The 18,045-nt window shown below is 42.6% G+C and overlaps 1 protein-coding gene across 2 annotated transcripts in view; it reads right to left on the reverse strand.

Annotated features, from left to right (window-relative positions):
- Positions 1–16,581, reverse strand: part of NIM1K (NIM1 serine/threonine protein kinase) — a 57,325-nt gene extending 40,744 nt beyond the window's left edge. The window contains exon 1 of one of the 2 annotated variants that reach the window (XM_046672002.1): positions 16,464–16,581. The gene's annotated coding sequence lies outside the window, so the exon portion shown is untranslated. Of the gene's footprint in view, positions 1–15,969; positions 16,113–16,463 lie in introns of those variants that run through there. The other variant, XM_046672001.1, reaches the window with a different exon arrangement.
- Between the last annotated feature and the right edge of the window lie 1,464 nt (positions 16,582–18,045).

Here is an 18,045-nt window from a genome sequence, read left to right on the forward strand (position 1 = left end):
ACATGCCACAACTAGAAGGACCCACAACGAAGAATATACAACTATGTACCGGGGGGCTTTGGGGAGAAAAAGGAAAGAAATAAAATCTTTAAAAAAAAAAGATAATAATAATAATCCTAAGAAACAGGCCTTGCCAAGTTTCCCCCAGGTAGTTACACTCACCTCATACTCCTTAACCTATCATACTCCTCCACGACTGTCTACTCTTCATCAAATCTAGCATAAAATACTCAAGTTTAACTGTTTCTTTGGGTCTTCATTTCCTTAAGAAGGCTCCCATGTCACATAAAAACTTAAATGTATGTGTATGCTTTTCTCCTGTTATCCATCTTTGTCAGTTTAATTTTCAGACCCAGCCAGGGACCCTAAGAGGATATTCCCCCCTACAACTCTATATTTGAGACATATCAAAATACCTGAGGTCCCATAACCATCCCATGTTGCTTCATGCTTCTATGCCTTTGTAGGTGACATTCCCTCTACATGGACTGCTTTCCTCCATCCATTCCCCACTGAACCTTCGAAATTCTCTCTCTCTGTGAAGTCTTCTTTGACTCCCTTAAGTCCTTGGTGCTCTCAGAGCATTTCATGCACCCCTGTGCTGATACTTTTTTTCCTGTGGTATCGCTATTTGTTTGCACATCTCTGTCTACCTGTCTGGGCAATGAGGGTACGGAGGACCCGGAGGATGTTCTATTCATCTCTGTCTCTAAACAGTGCCTGGTACATGATAGTACTCAATACGTGTTTATGGAATAGATGAAATGAATAAGTGAATTAAAATAGGCTTATTTTGTTGGTAGGCACAAAAATTATTTGAAATTCTTGTTTCACAAGAGATTAATTACTTATTTCTTATTTCAATCATCTAATGGTTGAAATCCTACCTATTATTCAAATTTAGCTTAAATTCCCTTCTCCACCTTTCCCTTCCCCTCTCTTCTGTCTCTTTTCTTTTCTTCCTGATACTCCAAGCAGAATTCAGCTCTTCCTTTGGTATTTCCCCCATGAACTTTGTGTTTTCCTTCAACATCTTCTGATCCTGTCTGGTGTTTGAATTACTTGTGTACATATTTGTCTTCCCTACTGGATTGTGGGTTTCTATGGGGCAGGTCTTCGATCTTGTTAATTTCAGGATTCTGGGCACCCAGTACCCAGGAGGAGTCCATAAATGCTAGCGGAATTGACTTGAATTATATGGATATTTTAAAAGGTAGTGCGGATCCCAGAAGATACAGAAATAGATATTTCTCTCATAAACATCCTTCTCTGGCTGGGAAAAGAACGCACAAAAAACCATGACAAACAACTATTCTATGATGAAGAAGAAAAGGCAAAATTTTTTTAAAAAACAACCAAAAAGAAAAACAAAACTCTTTCAAGTTCTCTCCTGAAACAAGGGCAGGTTTGTTACAAGCGCCCCTAACCAGAGCACCTCTGGCTGGAAAATTTCTGAAATACTGTGGGTTTGATGAGGTGCCTCATTGCTTTTGTACAACATTCTAAGGTTGCCAGTGAAGCACACCTCAAATGTGGGTAGACATTCCTAAGAAGGCTATTTAAGTTGGAAGCTTCAGAATGTTTAGAGACCAGTATTTGCTCCAGCCCACAGACAATAAAAACAGCCTGATTATGGCTTCCCTTTGGAAGGCTACCAAGGTTAAAATGATCACAGTGAGAGTCAAAAACGCTCCATTTCTCTCTGTTTTTATTTTTAGGGTGTGATATGTTCGTAGACTCCAGCAGAATTTGCTTTGTTTTGAAGCAGGAGAAATAATAATCCTTGCTCTATTTTCAAGACCTTCTCTGCACTTCTCAATTCCTCCAAAGCAGTTCTGCAGATAGACGCATTCACGCACTTGCCTTTCCCTTCTCCCTACTCCTTGCCTTCTTTATGTTTGCACTTCCCCAGGGGAGCCAAAACCAACACTAATTAGCAGAGAATCAAATCCCACAGCTAGGGCAGCAGAGGGTCAGTGTTTACCCAGGATTCCAAGCCATCCCAAGTCCCTTTTCCTAAAGCTCAAAGACTCACAGTTAAACATCCAGCACTGAAGGAAAATTCTGAGATCTGAATTATGTAATTTATTCCTAAAGTTTTACCTTCCCTATCACAAAATAACCTTTCATGTCCAGGCAGCTTTACACACCCAGCTTGCCCTGACTGGAACACACTTGCTCCTTGTCTTTTTTTGCCTTCAAGATCCTACTGAAATCACTTTCTTTATGTTTTCTTCTCTCTACTCACCTGGACAGCGTTCGTTGCTCCATCCTCAGTACTCCCACTGAACTTCTGTCTTGATATTCTCCTATCTTATCTTGATGTTCTATCTTGATATCTCATACCTTATATTCTATCCATTCATAGTCTAATTCTATTTGGCCTTGCTAGACTCACCCCTGTGGCTTCTTTATCTCATATCCTCAATGTTCCCCAGCATCTAGTACTAGGATGTGGTAGGCACCAAATAAATAGTTGTTTTAAAAAATTAAAACATCATGTCTGAAAGATGCTGTAATATAAACCTATAAACCACAAACTAATAGCACCTTTTGAAGGACGTTTGGAAGCAGGCAAGCTTTTACTTGGTGTTAACATAGTGTTAGCATTTTATTCAATATAACAGTGAAAGTATACTAAAAGCTACTTTTATTAAGTACTTATTATACACCAGACACTTTGCTCTTTTATGCCATTGATTTACTCATTTAATAAACCCTGTAAGACAGATATTAAAATTCTCATTGCACTGATAAAATAACTAAAGTTGGGAGAGATGGAGGAGCTTGTCCAAATTCAAAGAGCTAGTGAGGGTCGGGGCTAGCATGGGAGCCAGGCCCACCTGATTCCACTTGCTCCATTTGGTGTATCCTACAGTGGAACACAACGCCCTAAGGAACAGGCTGCTGCCATGAAGTCCAAGCTTGGACAAGGCAGGAATCGGCGCAATAGTGGCAAGGGCAGGAGGGAGATTCAGGAAAGAAGATTCTTTAACGTGCTTTGTTTCAGAATAAACCATTGGGCCTGATGAATATCAGTGATAGCAAATACACAAATTAAATTATTCTTAATCCCAACTTTGTAATGGACTCGTTATCCCTCATTGCAAGTATCCAAACTGACTTGATGAAACTCTAGATAACCCTCTGCTATTAGATGACAACCTGTACAAAAAAAGTCTAAAATGGTTTATGACTATTATCATTATTGCTAAATGAGTACAAATGCTTCAATGGAAGTTATAAATAAATAAGAATACACAGCAATACTTGCTGTATATGTTCACACTAGAGAAGAAACAAGCTATACTCTAAGCTAGAACCACAACTCAGGCCATCTTGGAATAGAATACCTGTTGAAAGTTTAGGAGACTGTACAAGAAAGTGAAATTATAAGCCAATTTCACTCCCTAACATCGACACCAAAAATGTAATAGTACTAAATCAAATCTAGCAGTATGTTTATAAAAGTATGATCAAGTAAAATTTCTCCCAAGAATGTAAGCATGGTTTAATAATAGAAGACATGTGAATTTAATTTAACACATAAATCAATTAAAGGAAAAAAAATAAAATGTCATCTCAGCAGATGCAGAGAAAGCATTCAGTAAAATTTACAAGTAAAATTGTATTAATAAAAATATTATCAAACTAGGTATAGAGGGGAACTTGCTCAACCAAGTTAAGGCTATCTACAAAAACCTATAGCAAACATCCTTTTAAATGGTGAGATATTAGAAGCATTCTCTACAAAGTCAGGAAAAAGACAAGGATGCCTGCTAACACTGTTTCTATTCTATATTTATTGGAGTCTCTAGCCAATAAAAGAAGACAAGAACTAAATATTGAAAAGGAAGAAATAAAATGGCTCTTATTTGCAGACAAAGATTTTAAACACAGAAAATCCTAGAGACTCTATTCATAAACTTTTAGAACTAATAAGTAAGCTTCACAGTGTTGCTGGAGAGAAGATTAGTGCAAATTCAATAACATTTGTATGCACCGATAATAAGCTGGTAATAATAAGGAAATGTTATAATAAAACATATTCCATTCACACGAGTAGCAATAAAATTCATGAGATATCCAAGAATAAGTCTAACAAAGGAGTTGAGAGAGATAAATTATGAAAGCTTACTGGAGAACATAAAAGAAGAGCAACTGAATGGAAAAACAAGGCATGTTCAATCAGGGAAGACTCAATACCATGGAGATGTGAACTCTTCCCCAAATGAATCTATAAACAGGGAATTTCAATCGAAATCTCAGCGGCTTTTTGTTTTTGTGTGTGGGTAGGCCTAAAGTGGTATATTTAGTTTTGTATTCCATAACACATAGATACAAAAAAATCTGTTTCAGTTTTGTGCTGTAAATTAGTACACTTGCTCTCATCTCCACATTTCAGGACTGCAAACATCTTCATACCTTCTAAAAGAGGTATGAGCAAGACTGTTACATACGAGTCATTCATAACAGCCACAGAAGGGTAGAGTTTTAAGCAACTTTCCAACAAGGCAATGAGTTGTCCTGGGCATGAAACTGGGAGGAATCTTGTTCAACATTTCCATCAGTCAGCCAAAGCAGGAAGTGCTCAGTAGATGATTCCATGTTCTGAGACGTGAAAAGTTGAGGAAATCAAAATCTTGCCTGAGGAAGATTTCATAAAAATAAATGAGTTTTTAGGAATGAGGAAGATAAGCTAGCAGAGAAGGTATAGATGAGGACTTACAGGGAAGAAAAACTTTCAAAATAATTCCAAACCACAGTAAGGGTAGTCAGGGATGGGGTCTTGGAATGCATCAGGAATAGGGTCCTTTAATAGCTTGAAGACATCAGTCAGCATCACCATTTCAACAGGCAACTTAAATATCAAAATCCACAGTGTGGTTACTCCTTAAAGTGGCCGTATGCCATTGAAATGCTAATATCTTCAACTACTTGATAACACATCTCCCAAGGGAAAAATCTAAACAGAAACTGGTAGAAATGGCTGAACATGAGAATTATCTAGATTCTAACCCTTTCATCAAAAATAAAAGTTACAGGAAAAGAAGGCTGCAAAACATAAGGGATGTCCTTTAGAAATGTGATATTAGCAAAAACGAGAGTGCTCCTGGAGGGGTGGAGTTGAAGAACAACCAATGATAGACTGTGCCAAATGATGAGACCTGTAAAGTGCCGGTACATCTCAGGACACAAACCCAGCAACAGGTGAGCTAAGCCTCGCTGTCACTCTGCTCTTTGGACCAGATCTGCCATTAGGTCATTGAACACTGTAACATAGCTCAGAACTTGGAATAAAACAAGTGTTTTCCTTCCTTGTCAGTCTTTCTTCCCTCCAACTCATCCAAAATACCATTTTTTTTTTAAATTAAGATTGTGATAGTTAACAATCTTGTGAAATTACAGTTGTACATCATTATTAGTCATGTTGTAGGTACACCACTTCAACCCTACTGCCCTCCCCCCACCCCTCCTTTCCCCTGGTAACCACCGATCAGTTCTCTTTGTCTATATTTTAACTACCACCTATGAGTGGAGTCATACAGAGTTCGTCTTTCTCTGTCTGGCTTATTTCACTCAACATAATACCCTCAAGGTCTATCCATGTTGTTGTGAATGGGACCAACATACCATTTTTTCACACTGATCTTCCACATTGTTTAGGAAATGCCTTCCCTCTGCCAAAAATGAATAGCAAGTTACTTAGTAGGACATTCGGGTCATTCATGGTCTCATCTCAGTTCCTCTGCAATCTTACTTCTTAACACATTCCTAAGCCAAACCAACTTGAGGCTGCAAGCAGCTTGGCTGTTGGCTGTTTCATGATTTCCCTTGATAACCTAAGCACGTGCGTGAACCTTTAGGAGTACAAAGTGGAGGGTCCCACAGGATTATTTAATCTCTCATTTTGTATTTGAGAAACAGATCCAGAGAGGTAAAGGGACTTGCTAGTTAGTGGCAGGGACAAGACTAGATCCAAATTTCTTTACTTTGTCCCTTTCCACTAAGTCAGCCCACCAACCAACCCAAAAGAGTGAATGAATATCCAAAACAAATTGTTGGAATTTAAAAACCAAGCTAAGGAAAAATAAATAAATAAACAGCGAAGTAAGTATTTTCATTTGAGATCAATGCAAAACAAAATTTGGAAGACGCAAATATTTTCTCTTGATCAAGAAGGACTTTACTGGGGCCAGCCAATGGCATAGTGGTTAAGTTCATGCTCACCACATCAGCTGTGGCACAGGGTTCACAGGTTCAGATCCTGGGCGTGGACCTAGAAGCCACACTGTGGCGGCATCCTACATAAAACGGAGGAAGATTGGCAACAGACGTTAGCTCAGGGCCAATCTTTCTCATAAAAAAAAAGGACTTTATTACTAAATAGCTCAAGGTCACACCCTACTATATGCAGCACATGAGAATAATTTAGAAAATCATTTTTCCTCTGACACAGAAAATTTTGTGAAAAGTTTTGTGATGGCAAAAAAGTATATTGGACTTAATAAATACAAATGGCTTTTTTATTTTGTAACATGAGTCCTTAAAATGCTCTTTGGCCAAACTGTATCTTAGCATTGGACCCCATATTACAAAATGTTTATCACTTAAACAAAGGCAGCATGTTGTTAACCTTTTCAAAGAAAAGTTCCTGGTGTATAAATGGTCTACTTTTCCATCTTTCAAACTGTGCCCAGTCCATTTATTTTTCACGTTAATATCTCCTGGTGTTACATCTCCCCACTGCAGTTCATCTCCATCCAAACCAGCTCACCCAGCTCATTTGCTGATTCACACTCATTTCTCTCTCCTGTGAATCCAGCACATCTGCTGCCTGTACCACACAGGCGTTCATCACACGTAATCTTGGCTTGTTATTTATCTTATGAGTGCATTCTATCTTCCTTATTAATAACTACTGTTTAATGAGAGGTTACAATAAATAGCAAGTGCTCAATAAGTGAGGTGAGCATAGAATTTGGCATTCAAACCAGGGCCCTTTTGAGAGTAGAGGGGAGTGCTATTTATAATCACACTGGGACAACAGGTGTAAACCAGGGCTGTCCCTGACAAACTGGGACATATGGCCACCCAATCAATAAGTGATAGTGTGGCAGACATTGTAAGCTGGCTCACCCAATATCTTTATTCTCTTCTCCCTTCCTTGCCTTCTTCTGCTATAGAAACCGGAAAACCCCATTTCTCTTTCTCCCTCACAGCTTGGGTTCGCCAGGAGACACAGTTCTGACCAATGAGAGCTTAGTGAGGAGTTTCTGATAACCGGTGCTTCCTGATAAAATGGGATAATTACAAGTAGCACAGCTCCTTTCTCCTTCTTCCTATGTGGACCTTGTCTGGGAGTGTAGTAGGCATCTAAAGACCATGAAGTGATAAATATGAGAGCACAAGGAAGGACAGCAGAGCAGAAAGATAGGAACAAACTGGGTCTCTGATGGCAGCTAAAACAATGCTATCAACTGCCTTTGGCAATATATGAATTGTGTCCCCCTCCTCATATGTTGAAGCTCCGACCCCCACTGTGATGGTATTTGGAGAGGGGGTTTAGATTTAGATGAGGTCATGAGTTTGGGGCTCTCAGGATGGGATTACTGTCTTTATGGGAGAGATGAGAGAGCTCTCTCTCTCTCTTTCTCTCTCTGCCATGTGAGGACAGCAAGCAGGTGGTTATCTATAAGCCAGGAAGAGCTCTCATCAGAACCAGACCATGCTGGCATGCTGATCTCATACTGCCAGCCCCCAGAACTGTGAGAAAATTAATTTCTGAGGTTTAAGCCTCTCCGTCTATTGTATATTGTTACAGCAGCCTGAACTGACCAATACTCCCATCTAGACCTCTTCTGCTGCAAGAAAATAAACTTCTTTTAACTAAGTAGAAAAGTTCTTTTACTACTTGCAGCCAAAAGCATTCTTAACTTAGAATAGCTATCATTATTTTGTTCCATTTAGTTTATACATATTTTGTTTAATCCTGACAGCCCTGAAAGGTGCCTACAGTTATGCTCATTTTTCAGACGAAGTAACTAAACTTCAGAAGGATTTGGTAACTTGTCCAAAGTTGTGCAGGCAATAAATATCAGTCTGATTTCTAGCCCAGGCCCGCCGGGCCTCAGAGCCCGTGCTTCACACACAACAGATGCAGCTGCTTCACCTGGTCTCATAAGTGGAGTTGCGCTGTCACAGGCAATCCCCTCTGAGCAGATGTTGCTACAAAGGAAGAGGATGAGAAGAGATTGTCCTTCCCTACTTTTTTGCCCTCACTCCCACCCTAAGCAATGTGAGGTGGCTACCCTCTCATTCTACTGTGAAATACTCCTCAAATGTCAAGATGAAATGCCCAGCTCAGCAAACATTATTTTTAAGTGACTGCCTACTTTATGCCAGTGGTCTAAGGTGTTCCTCAAGAGCCATGTAGACATGACTAAATCATCAGTAAGTGGAGCATAGTAGATACGTAAACAGATAATTGAAATACAACCTACAAAGCCCTAGGTTAGAGACGTGCACAGGAGAGTGGTACCCAGAAAACACCTCGGGTATCGTGAACATTCAGGGAAAACTTCCTGACCTCGGGTATCGTGAACATTCGGGGAAAACTTCCTGAAGGAGAGGAGGCCCGAAGGAATTTGCTCATGTGATTGAGCAAGTACTAAGATAAGGAAACGTAGTTCAGGGAAACAGAAAGTAAAATGTGAGGTTTTTAATATACCACTGAATTTGGGGTAATATAAAGGCTGGGAAAATCTGTACCTCGTTGTCTTCTACAGGAGCTCAAGATCTGGTGCTGTTAATCATGTCCGAGGGGTATTTATCTAAACTAGAAGCTCAGAAAAATTTAAAAGGCTTAAAAAAAATCTTCATGATTAAATACGATCAGAGTGTATTTTATTAGCCAGGAATGGAAATAATATTCTGTATCTGAATCTTGGGCTCTTTTGTGACGGGCAACTTTCACCAAATAATCTACCAATGAACAAAAAGGTTTAAGTCACCCATTTACAACTCTCATTGAGTATTCTAGTAACGAGACAAACAGGTTGAAGCCAAGAGTCTACTTACTTAGCACTGCTATATAGTAACCTTTAAAAATGTGGTATCTGGGGCGAGCCCCATGGCCAAGTGGTTAAGTTTGCGCGCTCTGCTTCTGCAGCCCAGGGTTCGAATCCTGGGCGCAGACATGGCACTGCTCATCAGACCACGCTGAGGCAGCATCCCACATACCACAACTAGAAGGACCCATGACTAAAAATACGCAACTATGTACCGGGGGACTTTGGGAGAAAAAGGAAAAATAGAGTCTTAAAAAAAAAAAAGTCTTGCGTCTTATTTTCAATAGATATTGACCAACTCAATTCTCTTAGAACTTTGGTAAATCTTTTTGACTTTTCTTGGCAGACAAGAGTCACCAAACCACACAGAGTGGTTCTCACTTGGATGTGATGTGCTGTACAGAGAGAGTGACTCTTAAGGAAGCGTGGGTTTGGGCAAGACAGAAGTACTCCTCTTCACCTTCTAAATCACCTTCTAAATCTCTCCATCCAAGCTGGCCACCCAGCCCACACTCCTCTGAAGAGCTTCTCTGTTTCTGGGGAAGACAATAATTCGCTAACACCGCAACATGACAGAATACAAACCCACTAACACAAATTTGTCTCAGTGTTACACACAGTGCCCTCAAGGGGCATGAATCTTCACTGGAGCTGCTCAAGGCTTAATTCCAAAACCCTGAAAACATTGCTAAGTGGCTGTTTCTGGTCACATGTCCTGTGTGAATGAAGCAGACTGATGACTGTCATGTATTGTGGAAGAGCCAAACCGGGCGAGGTTTCCCAGGAGATTGGGGAGATCAAAGCAGGCCAGCTGCCAGGAGGTGTCTGCACACAGAAGCCTTCTCACTGGCTTCCCAGCCTCACCTAATCTCTGAGGTTCCAAGGAAAAACCAAAAGATCAAACCCACATTTGGCTTCTGCTGTGCAGGTGGGGAGACGTGCATCTCCAGGCTTGGTGGCCCCGCTGAGTCATGCCGCACTGTTCCCATTCTGGTTCTCCCTCACGCCTCCCCCATACTCCTCCATCATCTTTTCACAAGCATTGCCTCATTCTGTTGTAATCCACACTTCCCAGGTGCATCTCTAGAGTGCTCTTACTGTATAGAGAAAGAAAACACCTGTCCTAGTTGGAGGGGGGCTTCTCAAATTCCCAGTGAGAGGACTTCTCTTCAAGCTGTCCCAAGCCCTAAGGGTCCAGAAGGAGGTACTGGCTTCCCAGTTAATTAGTACTTATTAAGAACCTAATTTGTAAGGTTCTGTGTTAGGATCAATACAGAAAACAAATATGCCATACAGAAGAATAGTGACTATTCAATAGCATGGAGAAAAGCTCAAAATATAAAGATAAGTGGAAAAAGCAACAAATAAAACTGTATGTGCAATATCTCCATTTTCTTGCTTTGTTTTTAACTACCAAAAAGCAACCTTCTGAAATGTTAACCATGGTCATCTCTCTTGCTGGGATTACAGATAAGATTAAAGATAGAATTATAGATGATTATTTCTTTCATTTTAACATTTATTTCTGTATTGTTGACAATAATATTAGCAACAATGACTTTTGTTTTTGAGGAAGACTAGCTCTGAGCTAACTGCGGCCAATCCTCCTCTTTTTGCTGAGGAAGACTGGTCCTGAGCTAACATCCATGCCCATCTTCCTCTACTTTATATGTGGGACGCCTACCATAGCATGGCGTGCCAAGCAGTGCCATGTCCGCACCCAGGATCCGAACCTGCGAGCCCCCGGCCGCTGAAGCGGAACGTGCACACTTAACCGCTGCACTACTGGCCAGCCCTAGTAATGACATTTATTGTGTGTCAGGCACCTTCTAAGAGCTTTACATGAATCAATCAACTAATTTAATTCTCACAACAATCCTAGAAAGTAGGTGCTATTTTTATGCCCAAGACAGTTGAGGCACAAAGAGATCAAACTACGAGCCCAAGGTCACATAGTAGGAGAGTTGCAGAGCCAGGATTCAAACTCAGCAAGCTATGTCCAGAATTAAGACTTAACCCCTATTTCGTGCTACCTCTGGAATATGTACTGTTTCATAATACATATTTTATAATATGCTTTATAACAAAAAAATTATATTTCTTTATGATAAGCAGGCCTACTTATCATCAATTCCCCAGAAACACAGGACACAAGTTTTTTGAGCCCACTAGGTAGATGAACATCATCCATAGAAAGCGAATCCATACTTAGTGAAATTTCATAAAACATGAGAGGATCCTACAAGGTTCTGGGCAGAAAAAATAGATTTCATGACAAGAATCAAGAAACAGAACGGCATTGAACTTTCAGCAACACTGGAAGCTAAAAACAATGAATCAGCCTTCAGAAATATGCAGGAATTAATTTTCAGCCTAGAAGCCCATAGCCAGGCAAACCATCAATTAAGTATGAGAGTAAAATAAAGACATTTTCTGACATGCAAGGTCTCAAAAATTTACTTCCCTTAATCCTTTCTTAAGAAGCTACCAGAGGGGATGCTCCATAAAATGAAAGAGGAAAACAAGAGAACAGAGAGAAAGGGAATCTGCACAGAAGGGAAGTGAGGGGAAATCTCAGAATGCTGGAGTGTGTCAGGGCTGGAAACGAACTCGTTTAGACTGGGGAACTGACGGCTCCATTTTGGAGAGCTGGGAAGGAACTAACTTGTCTGATGCATTTCACTGTGCAGAAAATACCAGGGAGAAGTGTTTTACAGAGCCATTATAACATTTGGGAAGAAATGACGATAGGTTCTTAAAAATTAAACAAATGAAAAAATAATTATTTTCTCAAAAAAGTTGTACAGAAAAAGAAATACAATCATAGTTCACAATCTGGCTCTGCAGTGATCAATTATTACATAGTCGTGATAATGCAAACTCTATGTTGATTTAACTAAAATTGTGATATTTAACCAAACTTATGAGAGGCAGCGTAGGACAGAACTTTCCACTGAGGTGCCAGCCCTCGTGCCCTGCACTCCTCCTCACCAGCACAAGACTTTAGCCCCTCACTCTTCCTCCCCATTCCCCTGTGTAAAATCCAGATTACCCAAACAAAGGCCCCTAATCTGCAAGGACCACTCCTCCTTCTTCCAAGAGCCATCCTTGACCAACTATTGCTGAACGTAGCTGAACTTTGACTGCTCTGGCTAAAGTCCTAGGAAACACTGAGCCTGTCTCCCCCAAGCCGGATGCTCTTAGGAGCTTTCCCACGCCTGGCATTTTGAAATAAAGGGTTATGCTAATGGTGCTCTGGCTGATTTGCTTCCACCAACTGTGCTGCAAAAATGGAGGAAGGGAAGTTGGAGGGTGTGGAGTCAGAGAGCTATATCCTCCCCTATAATAAGAGAAAACACATAGATTCTGTCTAAAATGGATAAATGAAGGACCAGCCACATAAATGAATTATTTGGAAATAGTGAGGTAACTGATCAAACAGCGAAGAGCGGAGAGTGCTTGTATCCAAGAAGGGGGACTGCTGTTTTTGTTAGAATCTTTTAACATGCTCTAATTCATAAAATTAGATGAATGCACTATTTCAATAACAACTGAAGCAATTTTTTAAAAGTAAAAACTTGCAATTTCAAGTTAAAAAATTGCAGTTAAAAAATTGCAATTTTTTTTTTTTACTTTAAATTGCAATGGTATAATCAAGTGTGTCTATAAATTATCCCAAGTAAATGATCTCAACAAATGGAGATGTAGAACGCTTTGTTGATGGCTTCAGGGTTGAGAAGAAGCAGCTCCAGTGGGCCGCTGGTTTGGCAGAGCTGGAGGAGATAGAGGCCTCAGCCCGTACCACTGCAACAGGAGGCCCTGAGCCACAGAGCCCTTCCGTCAGCCACTCAGACCCCCTGGAGATTCTCTAAGTCAGAGGATTTTGCTAAATGCGATACCTGGGGCTTTCTGGAAAAGCATCAAGCTCTCTGTTCTCTGTAGAAGATGAACATAGATTTCTTTTTAGCTTCCTGTTCTCCAACTTTTTTTTTCTACGCAACTCTTCATACTCAACTTTTTCTCTTTTACTCCCTTTTCCTTAATCTGTGAGTTTTCTCCTCACTTAAGACTCTTTTTCCCTCTAGTTTTATTTTTCTCTCTAATCTTAAATTCTTCCTACCATCCCCACTCTGTCTCTCTTCTCACTTCGATTTTCTCTAAGTCTTGGCTGATACTCATGTATTTTTGTCTCTTAATTTTCCAAGTGGTTAGCTGAAAGGACTTGAGTGTTCTGAACACAACTTGCCCATCTGTAAAACTGGCTAATATTCCTCGGGATGCTGTATAACAATGGTTGAGCTATCTTTGAAGTTCTGGAGAGGAAGTAATTTAAGAACTGGGACCCACCCAATTAAAATTGTGGTCTATTGTCTTCGTAAGTAGTTTGAATATTTTCTTCTTCTCTTAAAATTTATAACTTCAATTCTGGAGAACTTTTTCTAGAATGACAATAGGAAATGACAACAATAGAATGAAACTAATTCCATAAACAGTTTGTCCTTTCAACAACTGAAAGAAAATCAGCCAACGAATTCAAGCTGTTTGGTTCCTAGAGAAACACTGTAAGGAGAGTCAAAGAATGAAATTGGATTTCACACTTATATTTTAATTTTTTAAGTTTCTCAGCATGAAACCATATATTTGGCTGAAAACATTAACCTACTGAGACAAAAATCTTTTCATCTTTTAAAACTGTAAGTCTAGGGACTTTCAAATTTTCCAATCATATGCTATCAATGTGTAAAATTGATTTATAGGATTCATGCTCAGGAATGGTGGATGTGTAAAGAACTATGGTTCTTTAAAGACACCAACATTTGCTAATGAAAGTATTTGAATGGCGCCACTTTCTTAACTGAAAACCAAGGCTAACCCAAGTGCATACAGGGCTCTATGGCCTATCTGTAGTTATTACTGGGAAATTTAGATTTCATACAAACCTGCCTTTATTTTAAATGCAGTTTAGTTATTAGAAAAAAGCACACACCTCAAACTAAGTATCCAAGCCACATTTTTTCCTAACACAGAAGGAGGCCTCTCTGAAGGTTTTTCCAGGCTTACCACTTAACAGCGGTCAAGCCAAAAATAAACCCTTGAGGGCTTTGCTAGGCAAATTCAACAGCACACAAAACACCAGTCCATGGCGAGCTGAACTGAGCTTTTTCCCCATTAGCCTCTTTCTGGGACCCCCACCCACATTCTCCCTTCTCTTAATTAGAAAGCTAATTAGGATTCCAAATTTAAATGCTAAATGGGGAGAGAGAGCTGGTCGCAGGCCAGGGTTCCTTTAACATCAAACACTCTCCTCCTGCCTCCTCCAGCACACTGAGCTGTGGGAAGAGAGCTGGGCCAGCAGGGCTGATGGGCTGGAGGGCAGCGTTTACCGTCAGTTGTCTGAGAGGGAAGATCCGTTTCACAAATTGCAAATTCTGAGAATATAAAATTTAAAAAAAAAGTGCCTTGGGCTCTTAGTACTTTAAGGAAAAGAAACAAGTATCTTACAAGCTCAATTATTATTACCATGGTGACATGAGGGGACATGAAGAGATCTCTTCAAAAACAGTTCCTGGTTCGAGCCAGGCAGCGTCTCAACAGCGCAGGGCGACTTCTTCCGTTACCATGGCAACCAAAATTAGAAGTGCTTTTGCAACACTAACAGAAACCATCTTTTGAAGCGCTTGGGTGAATCACATTGAATACCGATGATGCAAGCTTGAGTGATACATATTTTTCAAACATTAAAAAAAACACGACATTGCCATAAACAAATACTCGTTTTAGATTCCTCTTTGAAATCTTAACTTGGAATAGATTTTTTAGGGCTGGTTTTGTTTGTTTCCCTTTTGGATTCCCGCGGCCTCGAGTGCAAACGCGACTTGTTTAATTTCCAAACTTGTCTAAGTTTCACGGGTAACAGCTTAGAATGTGGTTCATTCGCTCTCTTTTTGAGATGGGATGAGGAATGGGGTGGGGGAGGGTGGGTCTAACAGAAAGCCTGCTGGTCTCCCAAACTCAGGAGGACGAAAACAGGGTGGGGGTAGGGGAGAGACAGGCAGGGAGGGAGGGAGACAAGAGAAGAAAAAAGTGCAGATGGCTGAATCCTCGCTGCCCTTACTCGGGCTCATAGCATTTTTATCTGTTGCCTTGACCTCTCCATCTGCCCAGATGTTGTGTCAGGCACCCAAAAGCTGATCAGAAATGGCATTTGAAAGACGCTGTTGCGATCCTTTCCTGTCGTGTCGCCGAGTCCAGGGGCTCCTAATCTTCCTGAAGGGACCTCCGGAAGAGGAGTCGAGGTTTTGCTCCCTTGTACAGTCTTTCAAAAGAAGCACCTTTCTTTGGGGGGTGTCGTGGTGTGGGGTGTGGTGGGAGATGTCATGCCCTGGGCCACAGCCGTCGCCGTCAGTCCCCTCCACTGCCTGCCCGGGTCACGCGGGTCCTCAGCCGTTGTTACAAACTCTCCAGACTTGGGCTCGCGCCTTGGGGCTCAGCTCCCGCGCACCCGGTGCGCGCCCTGCTAGGCGCCGAGCGGCCCACTCGGCTCACGTGTGGGCGCGCGCTCGGACACGGGTGCCGGCAGCAGACCCGGCTGGGGGACCACGCGCACGGACGCCTGGGCGCCGCGCATCCCTATGCCTGGCCCACACGCGCGAGCACACCCTCGCACCAGCTCGGACGCCCTCTCCTCTCGCGCGCATGGGCCTGGGATGGGGACGCCCCCGAGGAGTGCCGACCCTTCTCCTGACCGCAGTTCACCGCCGGAGAGTTGGGTCTCCCTTCCCTTCTCGGGTCGCGGGGAGGAGAGGCTTCCCTCCTCAGCCACCCAGTCTGCAGTCCGGCGGAGGACAGGGCGGGCGGAGTGGGGGTGCTGGCCGCGAGCCCCGCGGCCCTGGCTTACCTAGGTCGCGAGCCCGGCTCGGGGCTCGGCTGCGGGCGCTCGGGGTGGTGGGCGCTGCAGCGGCGCAGGCGGGCGTGGGTGTCCGGGCGCCGCGGCCGCGCTTGGGAGGCTCCTGCAGCTGTCAGGGGCGCCGACCTGACCGACAGCGGCCCCGGCAAATCCAGCCCGCCAGCGCCGGCCCGGGCTCTGCCGCGGGAACCGAGGCGCCCCGCAGCGTTTCCCGAAGGACCAATCCGGAGCGGGGGGCTGGCCCGGGGGAGGGGGGCCCGGGGGCCGATCGGGCACTGGGACTCGGGCCTGGACCTCGTAGGCCAGTTTCTATGGCAGCCAGGAGGGAGGGGCAGGTTGGAGGGGGACGCGCGGCGCGGGGACACCCATCGCAGACGCCTCGAGGAGGGAGATTTGGCCCTGCCGCAGAGAGGACCCCTCCTAGAGCATGGATGGGAAGCAGCGACATAGTCGAAAGAGGGTTGTCATAGCTCCCATCAACTCACCCCTCGTCCTGAGCCGCTCCAGCCTCTTGGTCAAAGGTGTCCGTGTCCTTGGGAGACTGCGACCCCAGTAATCCTCCCAACAGAACAAGAGTTTCCAGCAGACCACCGTGACAGCTCCTTCGGGTGAGTCTGGCAGGGTTTAGGCTCTGCATAAAGAAGTGCTAATGCCACCCTCTGCCCGGATTCCTCGTGTACATTAGACTTGGTTCCTTTGGTGCCATTTAAACGGCGGGTCCCTAATCTGCTTACTCCCCGTCTATGACCCTGCGGCTGTTGGTAGGTGCCAAATATTTTCTAGTTTACAAACAAGGAAAGCAAGTCACAGAATTGACTGTGGAGCCAGGAATGCGATTCACAGAATCCTAAATAAAGCATAGAGGTTATTTATTGAAGTTCAAGTCCTTCATTTCACAGAGGAAGAAACTGAGGTCGGAGAAGTCAATTAGTGTAGCAAAGGTCACATGGCTTTATGACACGCGGTTAATGGCAGAGCCAGGACTAGGCACCCTAAGTCGCAGTTCTGTGAGCATTCTTTCCCTCTCCTCCAGCTTCCAGATCCTGTGTTTATGATTGCCAGGGCAATATTTACAAAAGCAAAAGTGCTGAGGGGAAAAATAACCTAAGTTTAAAATCCTTTTATAGTAGAAATTAGAGAACTCAAAGATTCCGTTTTTGCTACTTGCCAGGCACTGTTATAAATACTTTCACAAAGAGTAACTGATTAAATCCTCACAATAACTTTGCAAGTTAGGTACTCGTATTACCATCTCCATTTCGACAGATGAGGAAACTGAGGCCCAGAAAGGTTATTTGACTAGATTAAGGTCACACAGCTGTCCATTGCTGGTGCTGGGACTCAGACCCTTGCAGTTTGACTCCAGAGTGGGTGCTCTTCCTTACTACCCTCTGTTGCCTCTTTGCGTTATGACTAAAGAGGCCAGGAACAGGAAGGTCAAGAAATAAAACCTTGGACAGCTCCATGGACTGACCATTGGATTGGCAAGAAAACCAAAAGAACCTGGAATAATTTCTTCCTTGGTTTATGAGAGTGGTCATCTTACTGTGTATGATAAAGGTTCTCTATGAGAAAGGTTTGTCTTTAAACAGAGAATCTCTCTTCGAAAGACAAGTGGGTTTTTTTTTTTTAAGTAATCTTTAAAATAGTACATGCCATCAGTTTTTCTTTCTAAAGCAATAAAATGCAGGATAAAACTTTTCATATTTAAAAAACATAATACAGGGCCGGCGCGGTGGTACAACGGTTAAGTTTGCAGATTCCACTTCTCAGTGGCCCGGGGTTTGCCGGTTCGGATCCCAGGTGCAGACATGGCGCAGCTTGGCAAAAGCCATGCTGTGGTAGGCGTCCCACATATAAAGCAGAGGAAGATGGGCATGGATGTTAGCTCAGGGCCAGTCTTCCTCAGCAAAAAGAAAAAATAATAATACAAAATGCTCCTGGAATCCTACAACATGACAATACACTTGATAGGATTTCATAAGGATACTACCTAGAAACCAAGAACCTCAACCTGACACAGACTCTCTCATAAACCCTCCCATCCTGCCCCGTTCGAGCACCATA

Source organism: Equus quagga, chromosome 9 (assembly GCF_021613505.1).
Source record: "Equus quagga isolate Etosha38 chromosome 9, UCLA_HA_Equagga_1.0, whole genome shotgun sequence".
NCBI lineage: Eukaryota > Metazoa > Chordata > Mammalia > Perissodactyla > Equidae > Equus > Equus quagga.